The sequence below is a fragment of the Rhagoletis pomonella genome, unplaced genomic scaffold, assembly GCF_013731165.1.
Source record: "Rhagoletis pomonella isolate Grant_MI unplaced genomic scaffold, Rhpom_1.0 Rhpom_scaffold_00002, whole genome shotgun sequence".
NCBI lineage: Eukaryota > Metazoa > Arthropoda > Insecta > Diptera > Tephritidae > Rhagoletis > Rhagoletis pomonella.
The window spans coordinates 99,772,202-99,778,851 of record NW_023458556.1 but is presented as its reverse complement, the minus strand read 5'-3'; positions in this window follow the sequence as shown (position 1 = coordinate 99,778,851).

Sequence of the window (6,650 nt, the reverse complement as noted above, 5' to 3'; positions counted from 1 at the left end):
GGATCTCTCCGAGCCGTTTGATACCAAACGAGGTTTCAGACAAGGGGCTCCCTTTTGTGTGATTTCTTTAATCTTATGTTGGAGAAGATAATAAGTGCCGCAGAACTGAACCGCTCAGGCACAATACTTTACAAGAGCGTACAATTGCTGGCGTATGCCGACGACAATATTATAGGTAAAAACAAGGGCTACGTCTGTTCTGCCTTCTCGGGATTGGATAGAGAAGCAAAGCGAATGGGACAGGTGGCGAACGAGGACAAAACGAAGTATATCCTGTCATCACACACCCACGTCACTGTTGACAGTTACAAGTTTGAAAAAGTAGACGACTTCGTTTATTTGGGAACCAGCATTAACACCAATAATAATGTCAGCCTTGAAATCCAACGGAGAATCACTCTTGCTAACAAGTGCTACTTTGGGCTGAGTAGACAATTGAGAAGTAAAGTCCTCTCTAGTCGTACAAAGATCACACTCCATAAGTCACTCACATGCCTGTGCTGGTGTATGGCGCGGAGGCATGGACAATGAAAGCATCTGATGAGGCGGTTCTTGGAGTTTTGGAGAGAAAGATTCTGCGAAAGATTTGCGGACCTTTACGCATTGGTGATGGCGAATATCGCAGACGTTTTAACGATGAGATGTATGAGCTTTACAACGATATAGACATAGTGCAGCGAATTGAAATTCAGCGGCTCCGCTGGCTTGGCCATGTCGTTCGAATGGACAGAAACGCTCCTGCTCTGAAAATATTCAACGCGGGCCGCGATGCTGGTAACAGAGGGAGAGGAAGGCCTCCTCTGCGTTGGAAAGACCAGGTGGAGAAGGACTTGGCTTCACTTGGGCATTTCCAATTGGCGTACGTTAGCACAGAAGAGAAATGACTGGCGTGCTGTTTTGGACTCGGCCAAAATCGCTTAGGCAGTTACAGCGCCAATAAGGAAGAAGAAGAAGTAGATTTCCCTTGATTGATATGCATGTTTGTTTTTACAGAAAGGCTATACCTCTTAAGGTAAATATATAGCTTGATGTAAATAATAATTGCCACATTTTTCCAGATTTCAAAAATGTACCAAATCTGAAAGTTTTGAACCAGTGTACCAAACTGGAAAAAATTTACAAAAAACGCTACATTTCGGCCAAAATGGCAACCGCGGCTCAAGGTGCCACATAAGAACCGCATTACTTTGGCATCACTTCGTTCTAGATTTTGTAGCAGATTAAACTCAATGAGCCGCAGTCACAGCCAAAAGAAATTCGACTTTTAAGTTAGTTGCAGCTTTTTTGACATATATCAGATATTGACGAAAAAATCTACCAATACTGTCTGAAGTAGAGCTTAGTAAGCTGGTACAACAATAATGGTTTTTTAACAGTAATTGTAAGGCCCCTATTGCATCTTCGATAGCCAGCGATAAGAATACATGGTTTTGAAAGGGCAATCAAAACATTTGCTAATTTCCCTATACTTCACTTCCTCAGAGCTTTCAAATACTGTCAAACATCGGAAACATCGATGTTTCCAATTCGATGCATCGAATACCTTGCAAGAAGCCTGACCTATCATTACACTGTACATCTCGGCTGGGTATTGGACTAAACCAACTTTTTTTAAGAGATTGAGTCATAAGTAAAAAGAGTAATTTCTACGTTTTTCAAAGTTAGCCTCCGAAATCGATATATGGGCCTTCGAAGAGCGAAATTGGCCCTTTGGTAAAAAATTATTTTTAATTATTGCATGTAAAAAGCAAAAAAAGTTAAAATACAGACGTAGTCCGCCTTTTGCTCTCTTTTATATGGTATATAAATTTTTTTGTGGAAACTTGTATTACAGGTGCTATAACGGGTCAAAGGTCAGATCTTCGAAAAAATTAAAAACTTAATATTTCAGAATATTTTGAACAGATTTTTTTATAATTCGTATCGTTGTAAGGGTGATTTAACCCCGTTTCTTGTAATATGCATATTTGTATACTTCGTATATAAAAACTTGAGAAAAAACACGTTTAAATGAAAAAATACCGTTAAACAAAAAAATTACACACCGATTTTTAAAAAATTTACATCGTTGTTAAACCGATTACACCCCCTTTCATCTAATATGCATATTTGTATACTTCGTATTAAAAATTAAAAAAAGAAACTCTTAAAAGGAAAATAAACCAATTTTTTCTTATAAAAAAACATTTTACAGAAAAATTACTAATTAGTAATACAATAGAATACCGTATTTAAATAAACAAATAATTATTAGTGTTTTAAGCATTAATTCGTTCTTGTTCACCCACAGCCCTGTTAAAAATAAAGCAAAAGTATATGTAAGAGAAGTCTAAGGCATATAAAAATATAAAAATACCATGGTTTTTGATTTTTTACATAACAGGTTATACATAAAAATTAAATGTAATTTTCCGTTTTATTTAAATAAAGCATGCAATTGTATTACTCATTAGTAAATTTTTTTTGTCAAATATTTTTTATAAGAAAAAATTGGTATTTTTTCCTTTAAATGTGTTGTTTCTCAAATTTTTATATACGGAGTATGCAAATATGCATATCAAAAGAAGGGGGTTTTAATCGTCCTTCAGCCATACTAATTTTGTAAAAAACATACAAATTAAACTAAAATTAATTCAACTTTCTCTTATTTTGCACCACAGCTGACAATAAAGTAAAATTTTCTTTGATGCACATACATATGTATGTATTAAAGAGCTGTGCAAAACCTTCTAAAAGCCACACTTCATTAAATTAAATTAAATAATCCCAACGGCTTTTTACCCTCCATTCCCGCCCAACCGACACGAGGGGCGCAGCCCGCATGACGTACGGAGCCATTTTTTTTATTAGTTTTTTGGTGCCGAGTAGTGGAAACAGGAGTTTGTTAAGTGTCGAGATCTAAAACTATTCAGCTACAGAATCAAATTCATCAGCTGATTGGATATGCTAAAGATAGTATTTCAATTATTGAGAGTGGAAATAATAGTTTTCTTTATAGTAAATATCGAGTCCGATACGTCAAACGTGCTGGAATGACAGTTAAAATCTTGACATAAACCACGGAATGATTCGTTTAGTTCAAAATTAGTTTTGCATGGCTTTAAAAATGGCATTAAAATTTACCTCAGCCAGGAGGGCCGGGCTATTATTCAAGCCTGTCATTAATTTTACGATAAATATTATACCTAGCATTTCTCTACGACTTGCGAGTGTAGGCAAATTTATGAGCTTTAGACGACTTGTGTAAGGGGGGAGATTGTAATCTGAATCCCAGTTAAAATTACGCAATGCAAAAAGCAAGAATTGTTTTTTAATTGATTCAATCCTTTCTGAATGAACTTGGTGGAAAGGTTCTACGACAAGCTGCGCAAAAATACAAACACTTGAGCATTTGAAGTAGAGTTTGCTACATCGACGATAGCGCTTGAGTTGTGTTGTGAAGCAAAATGTAAAACCGAAAAGATGGGTTGAAGTGAAATAGCGGCAAATCATTGCAAGCACACCGAGTGCCCTAGAACATTTCCATGTATAACAACTCATTACCAAGTGTGTCCACAAATGAAAGTGGTATACCCTGTGCCTGTGTGCATACGAGTACGTAATTGATTATGTACTCTGTGCTTTTTATTAAAAATGGGTTGTTTTTATTATGGTTTTATTATATTAATTGTTAGTTTTAAGTTTTCTCATTAACATAATTTTATCCTATTTAACCAAATGAAAATTATACAACCCACTGCAAAATGCTACGGCCGTTACGGTATATTTATTGATTTATTTTTAAATTAATGTTAATTATTTTTTTTATAAAAGTAACATTAGGCGTGTTTTTTTTACACGCATACGTATATGCGCTTAAAAATTGTATGGACCTATAAGCCAGGCTTCCCAAAGTAGGCTAGAGTTACTAGTGGTGCGGGCAAATTCTTTAAACTTTCCCTACACAATGCAAGCGGTTTGTTCAACTTCAACATGGCGGCCAGAAAATGAAAATATTTTGACTTTTATTAAAATTACCTTCAGCGGCTCTTCAAAGCCCATACACAATACAAATGGCTTGCAGCAAAGGGATATTTCGCTTGGTTTGTCAAGCCGCTTGTGTGGGGTATTTCGCTTTTAAGCGTAGCTCGCCAGTACGTTTTTTCAACGAAAAATTGAATCAGAAAATTTTCAGAAAAATAGCCGAAAAGTACCCTTTTCACAACCATTTTTGTTACCTTTGTAGACCTAATCCGCGTTTCATCCACTTTTTTCTCGGTTTTGGATTAATGTTCGGGTTTTTTTCTGGCTGGACTGTTGTCGTAAGAAGCGCAGCAGCTTCGCGCACGTGTATATGTTACTTATTCTTTGGAACTTCACAATCACACTGTGAAAAAAAACTTGTGAATTTTTTTAGTTTGCAACCGACGTAGTGGGACTTAATGTTCTTCTCGTGTTAATGAGGTACCCATTCGCATTGCAAATCGAAGAAGAACTTTTGAATTTGTACAGAAAAATGGTTTGAAATGGAGCAAGTGTGCGGATATTTGCAGTGGTTGGAAAAACGAAAGGAGCGATGTCTAGGACGAAGCAAGAGGCAGAAAACGTCAGAGAAGACACTGTATGATCCGTCGGTATTCCCAGGCGACTAGGAAGATGCCGCCACTAGATTAAAAGCCCGTATTGGATGACGCTGCGAAGCTAACAGAGGCCTGCGAAATTAAAATACATCTTTGGTTTTTTCTAGCCCGTCGAGATTTTTTTTATTGGTGACATGTATATTTTAGAATTTCTAGCAATTTGCGTGAAAACCCCACAAATAAACAAAGAAAATCAGAAAAACGTACATATGTAACTTCGAAGTTAACGCTAAGAAAATGGATAACAGCCGGTTTCACCAGCAATTTAAATGGAAAATGATTTTTTATTTTCTGTCAATTTCCATATATATTCATAAAATTAAAATCATTTATCCCTTAAATTGCCTTCGCGGTTACGCGCATTCCCAGCGTTAATGTGGAAGATTTGACTCTGAGTATGTCTACAGCTGGATAACAAACCCGTTTTCATGTGCCCCGAAAAGTAAACCTACTGAGATGACAAATTAAGCTTTTAAAAACCTTCTGAACATCAGTGAAGACAGCACTTCGGATATTAAATACTACGAAGGGAGCAAAAGGGTTCTGGTTGCAAGTGTATGCAGGAAACACTGCTGTTGGCAAGATTGCATTAAAAATACTAGTGCCTTTGCTTTTACATTTCTATGTGAGACTGCATTTTCAACAAAGGCTTACATAAACAAGTAATTTTTAAGCAAAAACTAAACCGACTTCAATTCCCACATAAAAATTTAAGATTATCGTTAATCTCTTCAAGATCCAATGATCGGATTTAAACCAAATTAGAATGGGACCACCTGCGAGGTAACACATTTCCTTTAAAAAAAAAAAAACAATTATAGTAATCGGTTAACGTGATCCAAAGTAGTGCGGTAGCATACATAAAAAAAATAATAAAAATATATTCCGACGAATTGATAACCTTCTCCTTTTTGTGAAGTCGGTTAAAAACAAATACACCAGCGTCAAATGGTTTCAGGGTAAAATTGTCAAAGCTCAGAATAAACTTAAAGGATGTAATGAAATCATCAAAACAATTTCAGTCCTCACATTAAAGCTAAAGGAGCATAAAGTTTGCATTGTGTTTTCTGGTTTTCGTAGACATTTGAAGAGTAGGTGTGCCGTGAAATTTTTTTTACCGTAAGGGTGCCGCGGTGAAAAAAGTTTGGAACCCCTGCTCTAAGCGACTAACTTTATGTGCATTTATGAATAGTTGTCGATAAAATCAAAATTACTTGTTTTGAGATCGAAATTTTCGACAATTGTTTTTTTACATGTTAAGCGTAGATTTATATGCGGGTAAAAAAACACAGCTATTGTCTAACAAAAACCATATGAATCCAAATTTCAAACTTTGCACAAAAATTAAAAGAAATAAGAAGTTTCATTAAAGTTTCTACACGTTTTTTTAGAATTTTTAAAAAAATTCCAAGTATGCAGTTTTATAGCCCATTCAGTTTTAGTATGTACAATAAAGTGCAAGCTTGAAGTGTGTGAGGACCAAATATCCCTGAAGAAATTGGCCCACACAAATACCCGTCATCATAGCAGCCAGCTATGCAATAAGCCACAGCAACACATGCCAAAGCAGACAGCCACACAACAAAGCGCAGCAACAGAAGTCGGAGCAACACCTGCCAGCCTCTTTGTTGCTATGACAACGCAACATCGCACAGAAACATGTAGCTGCACGACCAGGCAACATCAAGCACATTAGGAGCGTTCCTTATCTCCCAGAAATAGTCAGAAAAAGTCCGAAGTAGTCAGATTTAGTCCAAAAAGCGTACCTTAACTCGGAAATGACAGCAAAAATGAGAGAGCAACAGTCAGTGAGAGTGACTCTCATCAGTCCGAAGTAGTCAGATTTAGTCAGAAGAATTTTTTCTGGCAAAATCCTGAAAAGTGTCAAACTCAACTGAATTTAAATTAACGGAAATTAAAGAATACGCTAAAAGTGAGAATAATCTAAAAAGTAAAAGAAATGAATTGAAGTTGGAAGAAGGCAAAAAAATAATTGATATAGCAAGTGTTTATTGTGCTTGTGCTTGTGTG